Consider the following 22,738-nt stretch of genomic DNA (forward strand, 5'->3'; position numbering starts at 1 on the left):
AAGGGTTGGTTGGTCATCTTGCTTGGGACTTGTGGCACAGAATGTTTTATGACTTCCTGTTGCCTTACTGAGGAATTTGGCTCATGTTTCAGCCACAGCCCTGATCGACTCTTTAATTTGTCTGGTTTGAGTCATTTCTGCTACATGATGCACCAAATGTTTTCTATGGGTGAAAGATCTGGACTGCAGGCTGGCAATTTCAGTACCCGGATCCTTCTACGCAGCAATGGTGTTGTAATTGATGCAGTACGTGGTCTGGCATTGTCATGTTGGAAAATGCAAGGTCTTACCTGAAAGAGACGACATCTGGATGGGAGCATATGTTGGAGCATATACTTGGATATACCTTTCAACATTGATTGTGCCTTTCCAGATGTGTAAGCTGCCCAATCCACATGCACTCATGTAACCCCATACCATCAGAGATGCGGGCTTCATCAGCTCAGCGCTGATAACAACTTGGGTTGTCCTTGTCCTCTTTAGTTTGGATGACATGGCGTCCAAATTTTCCAAAAAGAACTTCAAATTTTGATCTGTCTGACCACAGAACAGTTTTCCACTTTGCCATAGTCCATTTTAAATGAGCCTTGGCCCAGAGAAAACAACTTTTCTCTAGAAATGGCTTCTTTTTTGACCTATAGAGTTTTAGCCGGGAATGGCGAATGGCACGGTGGATTTTGTTCACCAACAATGTTTTCTGAAAGTATTCCTGAGCCCATGTTGTGATTTCCATTACAGTATCACTCCTGTATGTGATGCAGTGATGCTTAGGGCCCGAAGATCACGGGCATCCAGTATGGTTTTCCGGCCTTGACCCTTACGCACAGAGATTGTTCCAGATTCTCTGAATCTTTGTATGATATTATGCACTGTAGATGATGATAATTTCAAACTCTTTTCAATTTTCCTTGGAGAAACTCCTTTCTGATATTGCTCCACTATTGTTCGCCACAGCATTGTGGGAATTTGTGATCCTCTGCCCATCTTGACTTCTGAGAGACACTGCCACTCTGAGAGGCTCTTTTTATGACCAACCATATTGCCAATTGACCTAATAAGTTGCAAATTGGTCCTCCAGCTGTTCCTTATATGTACATTTAACTTTTCCAGCCTCTCATTGCTACTTCTCCCAACTATTTTGTAATGTGTAGCTCTCATGAAATCCAAATGAGCCAATATTTGGCATGACATTTCAAAATGTCTTACTTTCAACATTTGATATGCTATCTATATTCCATTCCTTTTTTACTCACTGTGACGAGTGGGGCAGGGCCGAGAGACGTGGGAACAGAGCGAGGCCGGTGGAGTGGACCCACTGGTCTCGAGTCCCATGGAGGAGATGGAAGGATATAAAACTGGAGCGACGACAGTGAAGGACGAAAGAGGACCAGACCTGGGTCCTCTTTAGTTTGTGTTTTGATTTTTATTTGTGCGCGTCAGTCGTCCGTGAGGGGCTGACGCGCTGTTTTGTGTTATTTTGATCATTAATTTGATCATTTGATTGTCCGCCGGTTCCCGCCTCCTTCTTCCCGATGATTATGAAAGTTTAATTCGTTACAGTGGTGCCGAAACCCGGGAGAAGGAGGGACGCGCTGCTGAAGATCCCTCGCCACTGTGGTGAATCCGCGGAGGAGATCACCCAGCTGGTGGAGGGCCGAGCAGCAGTGCGTCTGGGAACCAGATTTTTTGTTTTTTTTTCTCTCCCCTCTCTCGTCTCTGTCGCTCTTCCTTCCATCTCCTTTTCTCTCGCCTCGTCTGTCCTACCCCTAGGTTCCCGCAGGTCCCCGCGAGCGCGTCAGTCTTCGTGAGGGGCTGATGCGCTGTTTTGTGTTTATTTTGATCATTAAAATATCATTTGATTGTCCGCCGGTTCCCGCCTCCTTCTTGCCGATAATTATGAAGGTTTAATTCGTTACACTCAAAATTTGTACAGTGTCCCAACTTTTTTGGAATCGGGTTTGTATTACACAATTATAGTCTTGATAACAGTATAAAAAGTAAACATGACTTGAATGGCTTAACTATAACAAATTGGAACACACTGAGAAACCATGACAACTATGGAAACTGAAAAGAAAACACAGGAAACAATAAGATGCAAAACTAAAAGTCCATGAAACTGAAACCAGAACTGAATGACCGCTAGCTATATTAAATTATAAACCATAGCAATTACCATTATTATTGAAGTGATGAAGATTGCTTGCCTTCTGCATAACCTAACATGAGTCTCAGTGACAGTAATGTTAATGTGAGGCGCTACACCCAGAGTCAATATGATCAGAAAGAATAAGTGCATTCATCAATGATTTGCTTAATGAGTCTTATATCATAATTTAGATAGAATCAGTACTGCCGTTTTTTAATTAAAGACAACAGTGGATTATTACTGGTCATCAGGGCCGGATTAATAATAGGGCTAGGTGGGGCAGAAGCCACAGGGCCCGAGCAAGGAGGATGCCCGTGATTGGCTGTGGAGTAGATAAGTTTAGGTTAGGTTTAGGGGTGGGGTTAGGTGTGCTCATTCAAATGAATAAGCCACCTAGTAAAATATGTACGAATTACTGTAAGATCGGTGTAAAAAGTCCACACACTGCATTTAAATAAACGTGCGTTTTGATTGGTTATTACATTATACGTCATTTCATAAAGACAGACGCAACGCGATACTGTCATTATTTTTACGCCTGCTAGAGGCCGCTTAACTTTAAAACGTAAATATAGGTTGTAATAAGGTGCTTGCACAAACGACCTATATTGTCGTTTTTTTTGTTGAAGGAAAGGCTCGTCTTATACTGTTCTATTTAAAAATGTAAATGGCTTTTTTATTTTAAAATATTGTGGCTGCACTTTAAATTAAAAAAAAAATATATATATATATATATATATATATATATATATTTCTATATTTCTATATTTATTTAGTTAAGTTGCTGTTGCACTACTTTTTTATACTGTTCTATTTAAAAATATATACAAATGGGTTCCATTTCCTGTATTCATTCATGTTTTACAAAGGGTTTAACCTGAGCCAGACCTTACCACAATGATAATATCACAGTTATGCAGGCCAGTGATTCGCGGGTCAATGTATTAATAACCCGCACCAGACCAACGTTTTCAACTAACCCACCCGCAACTCAGACCGCAAAAAATAACAAATAAAATATTGTACCTGACCCGCTTCCTGACCCACATTTTTAAAAAGCAGTAAATGCTCATCGTAGCGTCATTGGGCCAGAGGAACGTAGGCAAAACTAACTAGGCAAAAAAAAAAAAAACTAATCTTAATATTATAATTTTGTCAAGAATTATAAAAAATCGTCAGTAAGCTCATAATTTGTACTAAAATAGTCTAGTCTGGCTATGTCTATTTTTATGTTTCTGCAAGGTCATTGGTCATTTCTGCAGACATTGAGGCTCGGGTTTGTTCCGATCCGAGCTCGTCAGCGGAGAGCGCATTTCTGAATATCCCGATCCGCTCGCTCATTCCATGGGGTCTCACTCAACCCAGAATGGCCTGCTGGTTCGAAAATATGCAAGGAGTCTTTTTTTTTGTTTAGTAATAAACTGGTGTTTTCTGTGTCACTGCAAAGATGAAGTTGACGATGCAGACTCGCCATGAACGCCAGAGAAAAATGCACATTTCATATGGATTACATCATCAGAGAGTAGCCCATTTATTTTGGCTTGAATATTTTTGTTTAAAAGAAGTAGGGGTGTAACGGTACATGTATTCGTACCGGACCGTTTCGGTACAGGGCTTTCGGTACGGTGTACGTGTGTACCGAATGACCAAATGCAATATTTTGTGTGCGGAACAATAGGTACATTTTCGTGTTTCCAAACGAAAATATTAAGTGGCGGAAGTCTCCGTGTTCAGCGCATATCCCGCCCTGCAGCTGATTCTAAGGCCGGTGACACACTGGCTGCGTGGCGTTTCTGCTGCGTGTCAGTTGCGTGACGGCTGCTTCGCGTTTTCTGTGTCTTTACACACCAGAATCGTGCCTGACGCGGCGCTGACGCGCTGCTGCTAATATAGGTGACATAGAGGGAGGCCGCCGACAGACCACGATCTTGTCTTCACGACAACAATATCTATACTTCATGTTGAGCATAAATATAAGGCCTACTGATAAAGGACACCGTCAACAGTATTGACGGCAAAATAGACTATGTTTGACAGATGCAATATGCCAGTGTGTCACCGGCCTAAGGTGTTCAAAAGGCATCACGCGAGTGTGAACATCACTACAACTAGGAAAAAAAATTTGTAATTCAAACGCAGCTCCCGTCGGCATTTAAACAGACCTTTGCTCTTAATTCCGATCGGTCCAATGCAATAACGAAATCTGAGCAGGTCTAAAAACTGAAACTGGTGATGCTGCACTTTAAACTTTGGAAAAGTTATATATATTTTTTAAATATGAGCAGGCCTACAAGCAAGGATTGGTAATGCTGCACTGTAATCATAGTTATTTATTTATATTTTTCATTATATTTTATTATATGATATTGGTTTTAGACTGAGAGTATTTTATTTAGTGGAGAACTTTGCAGCAGTATTTTATTTCTTATTCTTTTTTTTATTTTATATATATTTTATTAAAAAGTATTTTAAAAAATTGTAAACAAATTGTTAAAAAAAGTTTATAGTAATAAACTAACTGCAGTTTAATGTTTGCATTTCTTTCCCTTACTGTACCGAAAATTAACCGAACCGTGATTTTTGCGTACCGTTACACCCCTAAAAAGAAGACATTTCAAGCTTTCTGTAATATATAGCATATATTTCTCAAATCTGTGAGGCACAAGCTGAGTTTTGGTGCCCTCCAGTTCACATGCAATGCAAGTGATCGTGCCGGCGCCTCATTACAGTGTCTGCTATATATTTGCATCTTATTTGTTAAATACGGGCAACAGATTGATAAAACATTGATCAAAATTAAGATACAATTTATACAAAACTAAAATCTTTTAAAAAGAGTTTTCTATAAAACAAAACTTAATGAAGTCGTCAAAATCATGTTTTACCAAAAACAGCGACGTTGCTCCCCATGCAGTCTTCTTTGCCACCTCCATCTCTACGTGCAGACTGAGCTCGTGTGTCATCTTCATGCCAGTTATTCAGCCAATAAAGTGTAAGCCTATGTATTTCAAAAATGTGTCTAGTACTATATAAATGACAAAGGTTTAATTGAGATTTTTAAGCTGATGATGGAGTGGAAGTTGTGGAACAGCAAGTGGACAGATAAAAACACAGAGCCATCGTCCACACAGATTAGGTTATTTTGATTATGAATTTTTGCCTTTTTTTTTAACAAACTCTATACATTCTCTTAAGAGTTGGGAAATAACCCGGTAGAAAAATGTCAATAGTTTTGCGCATCATGATGTAAGTGTAATAATTAAAACTCCGTAATCTTCGGGAAGAAGGAGGCAGGAACCGGCGGACAATCAAAACTTTAATAATCAAAAATAAACACAAAACAGCGCATCAGCCCCTCGCGGACGACTGATGCGCACAAATAAAAACCAAAACATAAAATAAAGCCCAGGCCTGGTCCTCTCTCGTCCTCCACTGTCGTTGCTCCAGTTTTATATCCTTCCATCTCCTCCGTGGGACTCGAGACCGGTGGTTCGAACAGGTGTAGTTCATCTCCAATCACTCCACCGGCCTCCCTCCTCGTTCCCACGTCCCTCGGCCCCGCCCAGCTCGTCACATACCCCCATCGCCCCTTGCAGGCCGGGGGGTACCCTCGAGACTGCGCTCTACTCCCCCAACCCGGTGGACGGCGACGGCTCCTCCGGTTTTGGGCAGCCAGCAGGAGTCCCCCGTTCCCTGCTCCTCCCCATTCAGACGGACGGCAGCAGGCTCCGGCTCCCTGGCGAACGGCGCCGACTCCTCCGCTCCCTCACGGACTGCAGCCGCCCCTCCACATCACGGGTGGCCGGCAGCGAGCTCGCCCATCCACGGCAACTCACTCCAGCCCACCGCCTAGAGTGTCCATGGCGGCACACTCCTCGCCTGCTCGATGGCACCGCGGAATTCACCACAGCGGCGAGGGATCTTCAGCAGCGCGTCCCTCCTTCTCCCGGGCTTCGGCACCACTGTAATAATAAAAACTCCGTAATCTTCAGGAAGAAGGAGGCGGGAACCGGCGGACAATCAAATGAAACTTTAATAATCAAAAATAAACACAAAACAGCGCATCAGCCCCTCGCGGACGACTGATGCGCACAAATAAAAACCAAAACATAAAATAAAGCCCAGGCCTGGTCCTCTCTCGTCCTTCACTGTCGTCGCTCCAGTTTTATATCCTTCCATCTCCTCCGTGGGACTCGAGACCGGTGGTTCGAACAGGTGTAGTTTATCTCCAATCACTCCACCGGCCTCGCTCCTCGTTCCCACGTCCCTCGGCCCCGCCCCACTCGTCACAGTATGATTATCAGTTAAAAGCGTTTTAAGTATCGTGGTTTAAAAACAAATGGTTTTAAACTATTCATGGACATTAAGCATCGGGGCAGAATTAATGTAGGTAAATGCGTGCGTTAAGACGGTTTCAGCCTGACACCTGCTCGTACATCACCCGACTAAACTTGAGTTATTTTCTGTGTCTTGTGCTTAAACATTCAAATACATAGTTATGTGTCAAAATGCCCATCTTTGCGAGTATCCCCGTCAACACAGTCATGTGTCTTACATCAACATTACTAGTTAAATATTAAGCATGGGCAGTAGTAGGCTGTATGAGATCCTGGCATTATATGATGAGATCTTCACCCAAAAATGATCATTTACTCACCCTCAAGTTGCTCTAAACCTCTATGAATTTCTTTGTTCTCCTTAGCATAACAGAAGATATTTTGAATAATGCCCATTGACTTATTTTTTATTATTTTTTTGGTTACCAGCATTGCTCCAAATATATTATTTTGCATTCAACAGCAGAGGGAAACTCATACAGGTTTAGAACAACAATATAATTTTTTTATTTTTGGGTGAACTATTCATTTAAAGCAGCCTAATACAGCTGCTATTGCCATTTGTGTCAATAATGTAAATCAAACATCAGAAAGAAAATCACTCACTGTCATTGACTTAATTAGTTTTGTAAAATAAGTAATAATTAATGTATATTGAATTTATACAGTGAAGCTATTCAGTCTATTTTTACATAGATCTATTTTACTTAACACAATATAATATTATTTATTCTTTTTTAGTTGTTTGTTTTTCAGGTAGGTTGATTTTGTATGTATCTTTGGTCTATTATAATTTGTGACTGTTTACTTGTGTTCTAGTAAGATTGTTTTTACTTGGGCAAGTATTTTTTGTGATATTGAAATTGGTAATAAGAAATTTCAGTGCATCAAAAAATGTTGATGGCATAAAAATCCTATTTATCATATACTGTACATACACACACACACACACACACACACAGAGAGAGAGAGAGAGAGAGAGATTATTTCATGAAACTGTGTTTATCAATTCTTCCAATTTAACAAATTAACATTGTCTTATTATATCACTGTTTAACTAGTTTCAACAACCACTGCTCATATGCACTCAGAGCTGATTCACAACTGGCCCTGCTGTGTAAAGCTAATAATTTACTAACAAAGCTGACATATTCCCTTGCCTGTTATTTGTTTAGCCTTTTGCTAGCATTTTACCATAAAGTTCACATCTATTATGCATTGCAGGTGCATGCATTATACATAGGCTAAAAGGGCACTATAATAAGACCAGCACCTGCAGAGTTCTAATCTGAAGGCAAAACACTGAGTTTTCTTTCAGTCATGAAGAATTGGCACTAAGCAGCCAACATCAACATTATAAATTTACAAAAAGTCATAAATATATTTTGAATTACACATGCACCCTTTACCCATTTTAAAAATAAACACCACATTAGCTCACCATTCCTCATTTTACTGTTTAATAATATTCAGAGGGTGTGTTGACAGTCATGTATATAATGTCAGCCTAAATGTATAACTCTGATGGTTCTGTTATTAATACAAGGATGTAACTGTAATTGAATCTATTTGACATAAAACATAATTAAAAAGTTTAAGGTCATTCTGTATACATGATTTTGGCTGATTTTCTCTACATTCCCATTTGTTTGCAACAAGAAACAGCAGGAGTCTTTAACAAATTGGCTATAGTTTCCATGGACCGAATTCAGATTGGATTCAAGAGGGTTATTCTGAAAGTCAGGAGATTACTGATTGGGCTTAACAGATGAGCTTTTAGAGAAATAAACTGAAGCAATTTAGTAAAAGGATGGATAAATGATGAATATACATGATGTTCCTCTTATTCCAATAGTTTGATTAATTTTAATCAGTGGTTTTGTCAAGGAAGCAGTATAAAGCTTCAGCTGTAAAATGAAGTGATTGCCATAATTCTGAGGTTGAATGTGTGTGTGTGTGTGTGTGTGTGTGTGTGTGTATGTGCTCTTGTTTTTGTGACATATCAGGACACAACTTTGTATAATTACATGGGTATGACACAGTATTACAAGGAGAGGGTGACTTATGAGGACATAACCCATGTCCCCATTTTTCAAAACGCTTATAAATCATACAGAATGCGTTTTTTTTGTTGTTGTTGAGAAAGAAAAAATGCACAAAGTTTCCTGTGAGGGTTAGGGTTAGGTGTAGGGTTGGTGTAGGGCCATAGAATATACAGTTTCTACAGTATAAAAACCATTACGCCTATGGGATGTCCCCACTTTTCACAAAAACAAACGTGTGTGTGTCTGTGTGTGTGTGCGTGTGTGTATCTGTGCGCACATGTGTGAGTACAGTGGAGTTGGTTGGCGTGAGTGAGCGTCCTTGAGTGAGTTTAATTTTTCAACTCTCTATTTTTGTACAATTTTTTAGTTGGATTAAAAGCCTTCGGTCAGCGTGCTCCGAGTAATGGAGACAAATGCAGGCGATTGTCTGGGGATGACTGTTAGGCATAAGTGTAAATGCATGCAAGATGCCTCGGTCTCAGTGAAGGATTTATATGAGTTCTGTGATCAGTGGCACAAACATTAGGTCTGCATAATGCATGAATAAGACTATAGTGCTGTTTCTAAGTGAAATTAACAATTAAGGACACATTTGTGCCTGTTCTACCTCTGTCAAGTCCAACAAAAAAGTTGTTCTTTCAAATGTACCGGTGCTTGTAAGAAGTGAAAAATTTGAGGAGATACTTCGGAGGTACAGTAAGCTAATGGGTCCTATCACGCTGATCCCACTTGGCTTTATGTGTGTCGACCTTAAACATGTAATGTCATTTAGACGCCAAGCAATTATGATTTTTAATTCCCAGAATGAGGCTTTGAACTTGCCCGTCAAGTTGAGTATTGATGGTAAAGGTTATACGATGTTTATGAGTTCAGAGACGGTTAAATGTTTTGTGTGCTGAGAGTTTGGGCATGTTCAGCAGTCTTGTCTGAATAAAAATGGAGTGAAAGTTAATATCAAGGTGCCGCTGTTAATAAAGTAACAACCAGGCAAGTAGTGAGATAAATATGGCTGTTGTATCATTGGAGGTGTCAGTTGTTGAAGGTGCCGCACCGAGAACCTCGCATGAGGTGAGTGTGGTCTCAGAAAACTCAATAGATGCTTCTGTGGAAACAGATAAGGTGACTGTTGTAAGTGGAATTGAGAACATGGTCTCACAATCAGTAACAGGCTTCTGTGAAGAGCAGGTAGATACTGAACACAATTCACATAGCAACATAAAACAGATGAAGCTTACTAAGGTAACGGTAAATAATGAAGACAAAAGTACTAGCTAAAGTGTAGAAGATGAAAGCTCTCAAGAATTTATAACATATATGCAAACGGAGGATTCTGATAATGATAATGAACATATTGAGAGCATTTTGGATGAGAACAATGAGACTAGTTAAAGTGTGCAGACACAGCTTACTGTTGAAGGTAGCAGGTCTAAATTGTATTAACTTCAACAAGTTAGCAACTTCCTGGATTTCACTAAAGGACTTAGTAAGCCTAAAATCGAGACTTTTTTTTCCTGATTTAGGTCTGTTTTTGCCCCAAATATTGTGACCGAACATATGCTTTTCTTTGAAAAACTTCATACAGCTTTAAATAGTGTTCCGCAGTTATTGTATTGGCTGGAGATTGTAATTCCACTTTAGATCACAAATTAGATAGGAATCATGAAGAACCTCACAGTCAGTCAGCAGATGTAAAATAAAAATATATAATATATATATGTTCATAACATATTATGAACATTGTAGATGTTTGGAGAGAAGCTTTTCCTGATGTAAATCAATACACATGGATAAAAGTATATTCTAAAATGGTTTCTGCAGCAAGACTTGGCAGAATTTATGTACAAATAATTGTCAGATATTTTTTTTTAATAGTTGTATTACTCCCACTCCCTTGTCAGACCATCATTATATGTCTGTCAATGTTACTACTGCAGAGAGCACATTTAAATGCCCCTACTGGTGTTTTAATAATAAGCTTTTGCAGGATCACAATTTTGTCAATGGTTGGACATCAGTAAAGTTAAAGTCAAACTATTTTGTCAGAAGTATTCTACACATAATAAGAATATTCTTGAAAACAAAATGAGACAAACTGAACAAGATATCTTGCAAATGAACACTGAAAAGGAAGATGGAAGTACTGTTGAAGTTTTGGAAACAAGAAAAATTCTTCTCTTGGTAGAGAAAGCCAAAGAGACTTTGATTCGTGCAAGGTTTACATCTTCATTTTTTTTTTTAAATTTGTAGAAGAAAGTAGCAGATAGAAAAACTTTAAGTCGTCTGAAACTTCCAGAAGGAGGTGAAATAAATGAATATGAAATAATTGTTCATGTATTGCATATTTATGAAAATCTTTATAGAGCAGAAGATGGAGAAATAACAGAAACACTTCTTCAGGATCTGCCTCATTTGACGGAAAGTGATAATCCTAGGCTTGATCAGCCACTGCACATGAACAAATTGATCAAATTGATCTTTGCTACAATCAAAGATCTATCTTCAGGCAATGCTCTGGGTTTAGATGGCTTAACTACAGAATTTTATAAAACATTTTGGCCAGTCATTGGAGAAGACTTGTTTTTTTTTAGAGTGCTTGGATATTGGCACTTTATCTCTGAGTCTACGGAGAGCAGTTATCACCTTGATACCCAAGAAAGGTGATCTTGCAGATATAAGAAACTGGTGACCAGTGTCTCTGCTTGTAGTTGATTATAAGATACTGTCCAAAGCATTAACTAATAGATTAAAACTTCATATATCAACAATAATTCACACTGATCAGTCATACTGTATTCCAAAACACACGATATTCGATCATTTGCTTCTGATTTGTGATTTGATTTAATTTGCCAGTGACAATAGTTTTAATGTGGGTTTTTTATCTTTGGATCAGGAAAATTTTTTGATCACATGGATCATGAGTTCCTTTTCAAATGTTTTGAAGCTTTTGGATTTGGTTCTTCATTGATTTTTTTACATGAAAATGTTGTATGCTGATATTTATAGTATTTTGAAAATTTGTGGTTCACTCACAAGACCTTTTCTAGTTGGCAGATGCTTACGGCAAGGATGTAGTATGCCAGGTATATGCCATTGCCATTGAACCTTTGCTAACTGCTCTCAGGCGTCAACTTTGTGGAATTTCGATGGTGGGATTTCTATTTCAGAAATGATAAATATTAATCCCAGTGCTTACGCTGACGATGTTTCCATAGTAATTAGATCAAATGAAGAGGTGTACAATCTGGAAGTGACTCTTGAGATCTATCAAAAAGTCTTCTTAGCTTAAGTCAACTGGAAAAAAGTACATCTTTTTTATTAGGCCAATGAGAGTAAGAAGGCATTCCAAAACTCACTCAGCGCTGCCACTGGAGTTCTGAAGGGTGTAAAGTTTTTTTTTTGGGGGAGGGTAATACATGGGGAAAAATTTGGGAAGGCCTCTATGAAAAGGTGGCTGGGAGCTTACAGAAATGGAGATGGATCCTTCCTAAAATATCTTATAGAGAGAGGGTTCTTTTGTCGTAAACAATCAGCAGCATCAGTGCTATGGCATTGTTTGACTGTTATTGATGAATGGGGAATGAATTTTCAAAAGTAATAAATGTTTCTTTAATAGGCACTTTTATGGCATGGGGTTGATTTTTTATTAAAACCAGAAAATTTCAATGCAATATTATATATATATATATATATATATATATATATATATATATACACACACACACACACACACACACACACACCTGGACTTATTTTGTGTGTTTTTTTCCCCTGTGACCCAGTTTCTGTCTTCCGTGTGTGGTTTTGATTAGTTCCCAGGTGTGTCTAGTCATTTCCCCATGTGTTCCATGTCCCTGTTAATTTAGTCATGCCATCCACCTGTGTTTCCCCAATTATCCCTTCTATAAAAGCCTTGTCCTTTCAGTTCCGTTTTGTTGGGTCTACTCATCTACTCGTTACTAGTTGCTTGTCCATTTGCCACTTGTTACTTGGCACTTGCCACTTGTTACTTGCCACTTGCCACCTGTTATCTGCTACTTACCTTGCCTATGTTTTATTTAATAAATCCTTGTTTCGTTTATCCCTCGGCTCCGTGTTCCTTCCAGCAGCGTAAGCCGTGACAGAAGACCCGACCTGAAAAAGTTAAAAAAACTGCGTGTTTTCCCTCCGTTTTGTTTTCCGTTTTTTCACAGTCTTTTTTCTTTCCGTAGTGTGTCATGGATCCCCTCTATCGCCCCGAATACCTCCTCCTCCTGCTGGAGCAGGAGGGACTGTCTCTCGAGGACCATACCAGACGGTTTCTCTGGCTAGCTAATGCCACCAGCTACCCGGATTACGCGCTCTGCACCTTTTATCACGCCAGCCTGAACCCTAGGTGCAGAGCGTTGTCGCCCGAAGATGGTCCTCGGGAGGATTTCGCCGCCTTTATAGAGTGGAATCTGGTGAGAAATGGGTCACCTCTCACGGTCGGCCCAATGGAGGATCTCGCCACGTCCACTCTGGACCCAGAGCCCAGCCTACAATCTCCCCACGGAACGAGGCATAAGCCCGAGCCCACCGATGACGGAGAGCCAGAGAGCAACCCGTCAGACCAGGTGCGAGAGCCGGCGACACTGCCCACCACGTGGGAGCAAAATGTGGAGCGCCAATTGGGTCAAAATGAGGGGGTTTCCAATGCACCTATGCCTGATCCTCTGTTAAGCCCAGGAAGGGCTCCTGATCCTCCTTTAAGCCCAGGACGGGCTCCTGATCTTCCGTTAAGCCCAGGACGGGCTCCTGATCCTCCTTTAAGCCCAGGACGGGCTCCTGATCCTCCTTTAAGCCCAGGACGGGCTCCTGAACCCCCGTTAAGCCCAGGACGTGCTCCTGAACCCCCGTTAAGCCCAGGACGGGCTCCTGAACCCCCGTTAAGCGCAGGACGGGCTCCTGAACCCCCGTTAAGCCCAGGACGGGCTCCTGATCCTCCTTTAAGCCCAGGACGGGCTCCTGAACCCCCGTTAAGCCGAGGACGGGCTCCTGAACCCCCGTTAAGCCGAGGACGGGCTCCTGAACCCCCGTTAAGCCCAGGACGGGCTCCTGAACCCCCGTTAAGCCCAGGACGGGCTCCTGAACCCCCGTTAAGCCCAGGACGGGCTCCTGATCCTCCGTTAAGCCCAGGACGGGCTCCTGATTCCCTGTTAAGCCCAGGACGGGCTCCTGATCCTCCGTTAAGCCCAGGACGGGCTCCTGATTCCCCGTTAAGCCCAGGACGGGCTCCTGATCCTCCGTTAAGCCCAGGACGGGCTCCTGATCTTCCGTTAAGCCCAGGACGGGCTCCTGAACCCCAGTTAAGCCCAGGACGGGCTCCAGCCCCAGAGCTCACTCCAGTGCTTGCTCCTCCGAAATTCCCACCCTCCCACCCACTCTTGCCTCCTCCTCCGCTGTCGTCTGGCTGCCCCTCTGCTCGCCCTCAGCCTACCATCATTGTGGTGCGAGCTCAGCGGGACCGCCATCCTCCAGCGACGCCTTGGTCGGCGTCTCCCTCACCTCCAGCCTCTGAGGCCTGGACTCCGCCTCGGCCCGTTGACCCGTCGGCTCCACCATGGCTCCTAGCTCCTTCCTCTCCGCCGTGGCCCGGCAGTCTGCAGGCTCTGCCTGGCTCCCTCGTCCCTCCGGCTCCGCCTTGGTCTGGCGTCGTCCATCCTATGCCTCGGGACTCCACTCCTCCGGCTTTGCCTCATCCCTCCGTCCCTCCGGCTCCGTCAGGCTCCTTCATCCCCTCGGCTACACCTCAGTCCTCGGTCACTCTGGCCTCACCGCGGCCTTCCGGATCCACATCGCCGCGTCAGTCACCAGAGCCATCAGTTCCGCCTAGGACCTCCGGCTCCTCCCCGTCACCCTGGCTCTTCGGCTCTCCGTCTCCGCCTCGGGCTCCTCCTCCACTTGCTCCGTTGCCGTGGGTCGAGTCCCTGGAGTCGGTGACCATTCCTCCTCCATGGCTCCTTCCTCCGTCGGCCCCACCTTGGGCCGTGATGGCTGTGGCCTGGGTCCTGCCGGGTGCCTCCTGCTTCAGATCCTTCCTGTCTCCTCCCTGGCTCCTCCCTCCGTCATCTCCTCCCTGGCTCCTTCCTCTGTGGTCCCTGTCTGCTGGCCCCCTCCTGGGAGGCTGTCCTCCACCGGAATCTCCTCCCAAGTTCCCACCCACGCCTCCCTTTGTTGTTTCTACGGTGCGAGGACGCACCTACCGGGAGGGGGGAGTACTGTCACACACCTGGACTTATTTTGTGTGTTTTTTTCCCCTGTGACCCAGTTTCTGTCTTCCGTGTGTGGTTTTGATTAGTTCCAAGGTGTGTCTAGTCATTTCCCCATGTGTTCCATGTCCCTGTTAATTTAGTCATGCCATCCACCTGTGTTTCCCCAATTATCCCTTCTATAAAAGCCTTGTCCTTTCAGTTCTGTTTTGTCGGGTCTACTCGTCTACTCGTTACTAGTTGCTTGTCCATTTGTTACTTGTCACTTGCCACTTGTTACTTGCCACTTGCCACCTGTTATCTGCTACTTACCTTGCCTATGTTTTATTTAATAAATCCTTGTTTCGTTTATCCCTCGGCTCCGTGTTCCTTCCAGCAGCGTAAGCCGTGACACACACACACACACACACACCATGTCTTTATCATTTATTTAGCTTCTTTTAAAATGACTTTTTTTTTTTTACAGTTTCAATTCCAGACTTATCATCATACAGCATTAATCATTATTTTATCAGTATTTTATCCCTCAATTATGTTTATCAAACATTTGTGTACACAATTAGAAAGTGTCAGAGAAGAAGAAAATATTAGGAGATTAAATATCTTAAAATATCTCAGGTAAACATGATTTATTTATTATTATTTCATTTCCAATCAAGCTGTTATTTTGTCAAACTATGCAAAACTTGCAAAATATTATTAAGCTGTATGTACTAACTAAACTGAAATTATTAATGAAGTTGGGCCTTTTATTTTAAATGGTTTAAAATGCCATTTCCACCTAGAATGCCATGAAACCCAATGCACGATTTGAGATGTGGTGAAAATTTGACGGGTGAGAAAAATTTTAAATATATAAATATTTAGGTGTATAAAAATAAATATGAATGTATAAAATATATAAAGTAATACACGACTTCCCTGAGCTATAACCAAAGTCATCGGAAGGAATTACTATCCAAAACCTTACAATAACCTAATAAGCTTTCATTGTAATTACTAAGGAGTTACCATGATCTTCATTTATAGGATAAATAATACATTATGTATTCACTTTAATTATGAACTTGTAAATAGTAGTTCTTGGTAGTGTTCTGCAAAGTATGAAAAAATATTAGTTAATAGTCAACTGCCTGCTATTACTGTGTTATGACTAATTTGTATTAATAGTTACTAGAATGTTAAATATTGCTTTACTCATTTGTTCCTGTGTAGTTATTCATTAATGATACAACAAGATTTCAAAATAAAAAATAAAGTGTTACCCATAATTCTTCTAAGAAACAGTACATATTATCTAGCTACATGTACGTCGTTGTTGGATCACATTAGCAGTATATTGGAAATTATAACTCTACTCTCTGCTGGCTGGCAGAAGCAAGCAAAACATACACCTCTGTGACCTGCACTGAGGCTAGAGAACAGTTGAATTTGTTTGATATTGGATAGCAGATTGTTTCTTTCTGTTAGTTTGGCCTCAAGTCTGCAGCATCCTGAGAAATATATTTTATCTGATTTAACCAGACTCCCACAGAATGAGAGAGAAAAAAAGTATCACATAGCACATTTTCCCAGTGGATGGTGAAGTGGCTTTCTAAGACCTTATTTCAATGCTCCAACAAACCAAACAATTAATCTATATAGATTTTGTGGGTTTCTTGTGTCAGGAATTAAAGCATATTATTATAATGAGTTTATTTTTCACAAATTTTCACATTTACAATTATATTTAGACAAATTATTTGTGTCATTAACTATGTCCTGGTTCTTTGTTTTCCTTTTATGTTTTTTATTTTCAGAGATGTTCTTACCAAAACTAGTTATTAGTTCACAAGCATGAGAAGTGAATACATCTTCTAAGGTTAGGACACTTAATGTTAATCATTTTTTCACTGTCAGTCAAGGTAGAGTCCACCTCTTCTCCTGCAAGCACCTGATGGCTATTATTCTGTTCACACACACAAACAAACACACACACACACACACACACACACACCACACACACACACACACACACACACATTTTAAACTATATTCTTATGATGATAATAATAATAATAATGAATGGTACTTCACTCCTTTGACAGTTCATTCCCACCCTTTGTCATCTTTTTATTCACTGTCGATTTTGTGCTCTTGCTGATAATATACAGTTTGCATAAAAAATATACAAATAATTTAAAATAAATGTTTTAAATCAACACACAGCTTTTTTGCATAACTGTCACACTATATTTGATATATTTTTATAATGGATCATGGTTCGTATAAACACAAAACAACAGTAAAACAAATGAAACAAACATGAAACAGTAAAAAAATATAAAATGTAATGAACAAAAATGGTATATAAGATGATTTTCATATACAGCACCATGTGACATCTAGCCCTAGCCTCTCCTGCGTTACTGTGCTGAAATGATATGTTCAAAAATGTAAAAAAAAAAAATTGTAAACCTAACATTACAAAATCAGACACTTTGAATGAAGTTTCAGATGCATTTTTTGGAAAGCTTTTTCAGCAAGATTTCTAATCCAATTTTTACTGTGGTACAAATAAATTCATATTTTTGGTTTCCTATCTTTCTTTTCATTTCCAGGTTGCTCCAAAGATTAAGACTGAACATTCCAATTCGATTTTTCTGAATGAAATTGAGAAATGGGAGACATCAGAAAGAACATATAAATAAACACTGGTTGAATATGGCCACACATGAAAAATGTACATCTTCACTCTGTACACCTCTGTACCAGAGGAAAATGTTGCAATTTGTTGTCAATACAACAGTCTAATACCTTTTGAGGACCAACAAATTCATGGTAAAGTGTCAGTCATTCTAATTGAAGAGATACAAAATCATCGGGAACCTTGTACCAGTGTCCCAGAAGTCCTCCCCACTGGCCAGGTTGGGATCGATGTTAATGTCCTCCAATCTCCAGTGTCTGATTGGAGCACTAATGTCTATCCCACTCTAGTCTGCTCTACATCTGATTGGAGTACCGACAGCCTCCCCACTTAAGGCTCTTTGTCGACATCCTCCAACAACAAGCCTGATCTGTGTCGCATCTGTGATGTCCTCTAAACTCCAGTTAGGAGGAGCTTGTCTTTGGAAAATAATAGCAAAGAAAGTACACTTAGGAAGTACACTTCCTATCATCCTATTCAGTTGGACCTATAGAAGAACACATATAAGTAGATTCTTCCTATATCAGCTAATCTGAACATCAACCAAGGCCACCCTAAGATCCAGATAACTTGAGAGAGAGCTCTTCGACTGCAAAAAACTCTCTTACTCTAGTCAACAAGATCACAAAGGGTCCTAACAAAGAGTGTTTCTAGTGCTAGAGTCACAGCCATCTTGGCCCTTCAGCCATTTTCTTGACTGTAGTTCTAGAGCTCTGCCTCTGCCACTCAGCTATGCTGTCTATTTTTAAGAAGTGATAAATAATATGCATTAAATCAATTTTCCCATAATAAAATTTATGGCTTTTTAAATCATATGCATACATGTGCACAGTATCCAGTAGCAACTCACTCACAAACTTCTCTGCAGTCCTCTGAAACCTTTAACAGTTAGAGCAATTCACTGAAGAATTTTTCACACAAAAAACGGTTATGGTGTTAAAGGGGTGGGTTATAGATCATAGATTCAAAGAGCCTTGTTTCAGAGAAGTGGTCATCAACATGAAGACAGAACTGTTTAAATGTCTTAAGGGATAGTATCTGGCATATAGGTGTAAGTTTGAATATCTCCAATTTCCAACTGTATTGATATTTATGCAGAAACAACTGCATCCGAGTACAAGGGTTAAGGTACCCTTTTTTAACTATTTCTGAAGCAGTCTTTCTCGACCTTTTAATGGAGGCACATACATTTTCAAACTCTTCCTAATCAAACACATCTAAAAAAATAAATAAAGTAAAAGTAGTTCCCTCTTTCCTCAAAGTTATGCCCTGGAATATTGTTGGAATTAAATTGCTGGAATCTAGAGCCTAGACAACACAGTCTCACCCCTATTCGTCACATACTGGCGTTTGGTCATTTTCCCCTCACGTCCATAAGCAACGTTGAGGGTACCCCCTATTCGTCGCTTGACAACGTAGAGGGGGTTCATCCAATATTTGAATGCAAATCCCTCATCTTTGGATTTTGACGAACCTGGCTTGGAGCGCAATATTTTATTGGAGCAGAAACCCTGGTCTAAATCGGAATCATGACTTTTTTCACTTTTAATATAATTTTGGGCTACATTAAAACGGCAAAATTGCAGGACTGCATATTTGCTGTAGGCTTAAACATGCCTTAATTTAGGTGGGATATTTTTAATTGTCATTGGTATTTCTATTTGCAATGGCTTATAGTGAGCCTACTTTGCTTTATTTGCGACAAAAAAAATAAAAAAAAATAAAAACCAAACCCATTAGCATACTTTTATAGACCTTTCATCTCAATACTAATTATGAAGTTGTGATAAATAGCCTGCTGCAGAAATCAAGTTCAAGTTCAGTTTATTTATAAAGCACAAATAAAAACGGCCACAGGCCGACCAAAGTGCTGTACAAGTTAGGAAAAATAAAAGGTTAAGTACTCTAAAGTTAGCAAGATAGTTTAAAACAGAACACTTATAAAGTACACAAATAGTAGCAAACAATTTATGATAGAACACTCTTATAAGTTAAAAGCAACCGAGAATAGATAAGTTTTGATACATGATTTGAACTCAGACAAAGTGGAGGCAGATCTAATATGGAGTGGAAGCTTATTCCACAGTGTTGTGCCGGCCACTTCAAAGGCTTGGTTACCCCTCGATTTTAGCCGGGTTGTGGGAATCTGAAGGAGGAGCTTATCTTTGGATCTAAGGCCTCTAGTGGGAAGGTAGGGATGGAGTAGATCGGATAAATAAGAAGGTGCTAAATCATTTAATGATTTAAAAACCAGTAGTAAAATTTTGAAATCAATTCTAAAATTAATCGGAAGCCAGTGAAGGGATCTTAGTAGGGGGGTGGCATGATCAAATTTCCTCTTTCCCTTCAGAAATCTCGCCGCTGCGTTTTGAGCGACCTGTAGGCGTGACGTTTGGGACTTAGATATACCAAAGTATAGGGAATTGCAATAGTCCAGGCGAGAGGTAATAAGAGCATGGATAGCAGTCTCCATGGAGTGCTTAGGGAGAAAAGATTTGATTTTTGTTAAAGAGCGAAGAGAGAAGAAGCTGGACCCAATGACTGCGCTTATCTGCTTGTCAAATTTGAGGCACCTATCTACCATCACACCTAGATTTCTTACTTGGGGAGAGATGAACTGATTTAGAGATTCAAGGTCAGGGTGATTACTTAGCCTGGATTCCGAGGAGTTAAAAACAATGACTTCTGTTTTGTCTGAGTTCAGAAAAAGAAAATTATTGGCAAGCCAAGCTTTCACATCCTCAAGACACGCTGTTAAGTCGTAATATAAACAGAAATGTTTATATTACTTAATATGGACATATCCTTTGGCAAAGAGATGGGTGCATTCTGGGACGTGATGTGTTAAAATGTAATGGCTAACATATACCCGTGTTTCCTTAGACATTTCTGCTGACCCCTTTAAAATTTTGAGCGAAGATATAAAATATTAAGACTGTACTTTTTCATTATGATTTATATTTTGCCGCAATTTTGTGCAACGCGTCACTGTGTGCGACCATCACAGAAACCAGTGTTGCCAGACGTACGATAATTATCGGATTTGTACGATAAGTTTTACCTCAGTACGATGTACAATCAATAATGAAAAAAATCCCGTAATGTACGATAATTTCAGAATTCTATGAAAATTTAAATGAGCGTAGTTGCAGTCATAGGGCTTCTTTACTCATACACGAAATCGGCTCATTACAGACACTCTAAATGCGTTCGTGTGCACCTCAGGGTATGTTAAGAATGCAGGAGAGTGCCCTGCTTTAAAGCCAATGAGCAATAGTTGCGGTCCATGACAGCAAGAACCCCTTCAACATCTGGCAACACGAAGGATTCCGATGACAGCGGCTCAGATGTGGAGTTAACTGCACCACGCAGCAACAGCTAAATTCCTTCTTCACTGGACGCGACAAAGCAAGTTTTAAAAATCATTTTAATATGTTTTAATATGCACCGCTACGCAGACAGTCACTGAAAATAATGCGATAGTATTTAGTCTCACTGCTTCCGTCCAACAATACGCCTTGTTTGAATAGAGAAATTAATAGGGATTTATATGTCCAAAATTAATACAATTACGAGTTTATATATATAAAAAAACATGGTGTGTGTGTGTGTGTGTGTGTGTGTGTGTGTATATATATATATATATATATATATATATATATAAAAAAAAATTTTTAATAAACTTATTTTGAACGTGTAAATGCCTATTAATGGATTTTTTTATTGTCTTGTTATCTTTCTCTCTATCTCTCACTCTCTCTCTCTCACTCTCTCACCCTCTCTCTCTCTCTCTCTCTCTCTCTCTATCTCTCTCTCACTCTCTCTCTCTCTCACACTCTCTCTCTCTCTCTCTCTCTCTCTCCCTCTCTCTCTCTCTCACTCTCTCTCTATCTCTCTCTCTCTCTCTCTCTCTCTCACTTTCTCTCTCTCTCTCACTCTCTCTCTCTCTCTCTCTCTCTCCATCCCTCTCTCTCTCCCCTACCATCTGAGTGGTGGTTGCTTTTTAGAGGGACGGATGACCTGGGTTGCTGCCTCTTCTTCACTTACTTTAATCAACTGAAAGTGTAAAGGTCGGGATCAAAGAATGTTTGTTGGTGTTGTTTTAAGTGCACATTATACCAATTTAATGGATAGAGACTGGCATATAATACCTGGTTATTGCACCAAATTAAATTTGCAGGAGTCTGCACAATATAGGCCAACCTATAAGATAAGATTGCTGTTTGCATGAAGTCTAAGTAAATCAAACTTAAGTTTTGTGAGGAATGCCGGTATTCAAAGATGGTTTATGACTACAGGAAAGCAAACAGCTCGCTTGGCGACTTTATGTTTCAGAGTTTTTCTGCACTTAAACAATTTGCCAGCTTGCAAACATCCAGATCTAATATTACCTTTGATAATGTTAGAAAAGTGTTACGTTAAGCAAAGCCTGCTGCTGTATGACACATGCTAATAGATTGACTAGCTCTGTCTTTCTTGTACTTATGTGTGTTTGGATCCCTGTATGATATTTAATATTTATATTTTGTATATGGGTGTACATTTCAGAATGACAAAGCCAAAATTCAGGTCTTGCCCAAGCTGCCAGGTCCATCAGCAGGCTAACCGCAAAACCTGCAGTGCTTGTTTTGCCACACTGCCAAGCAAGCGGTTATTAAAAACTGCAAAAATTAATGATGACTGGGGCCAGAGGGTCATCAAAAACAAAAATGCATCTCGGGTGGTGGCCTCTGCCCAAATTGCTGTAAGTAAAAATGCTCATGCTTCATTTATTGATTGATAATCAATATTAAGCCTAAAATAAATACAGTATTTGGTACCATGTTTGTTGATGGACAGAAGACATAGCAGCCATGCTGTGTGCTGTGTATCAAGCTTCACATGCGTGCCTGGATGTTGGAAGTTGACACATCTTGTCAGTATGAAATTTTAGAGAGACAGTCGCTTTAAAAAACACACCATACATCCCTATTAAATTGCTTTTGCAACTCATGACACTCAAGATATAAATGTACATCACATTCAAGTTGCTCTGATAAACAGTTTGCCAAAAAAGCTCCCCATACACAATATGTAAAGAAACTTTCATTTTATACAGGTGTACTTCTGTTGTGAAAAAAAAATCTTGAAAATGCATTGGTGTATGTACATAAGTAGGCAATAATCTAGCCTATACTTATCTTACAGTAACATTAATTAAATTCTTCCCATAGTTATGGAGTTGTGGAATCGCGCTGGGCAATGGTTTCTGTGATGGTCGCACACAGTAGTGATGTGTCGTTCGTGAACGA

At 40.3% G+C, this 22,738-nt stretch overlaps 1 long non-coding RNA gene across 1 annotated transcript; it reads left to right on the forward strand.

Moving 5' to 3' along the window:
• Positions 1 to 21,264: 21,264 nt before the first annotated feature.
• LOC132155648 (uncharacterized) lies at positions 21,265 to 22,027 on the forward strand. The gene is made up of 2 exons (XR_009437321.1): positions 21,265 to 21,517; positions 21,996 to 22,027. It is a non-coding gene; the product is annotated as an uncharacterized LOC132155648 (long non-coding RNA).
• Positions 22,028 to 22,738: the final 711 nt, after the last annotated feature.

The sequence above is a fragment of the Carassius carassius genome, chromosome 13 (genome assembly GCF_963082965.1).
Source record: "Carassius carassius chromosome 13, fCarCar2.1, whole genome shotgun sequence".
In the NCBI taxonomy this organism is placed as follows: Eukaryota; Metazoa; Chordata; class Actinopteri; order Cypriniformes; family Cyprinidae; genus Carassius; species Carassius carassius.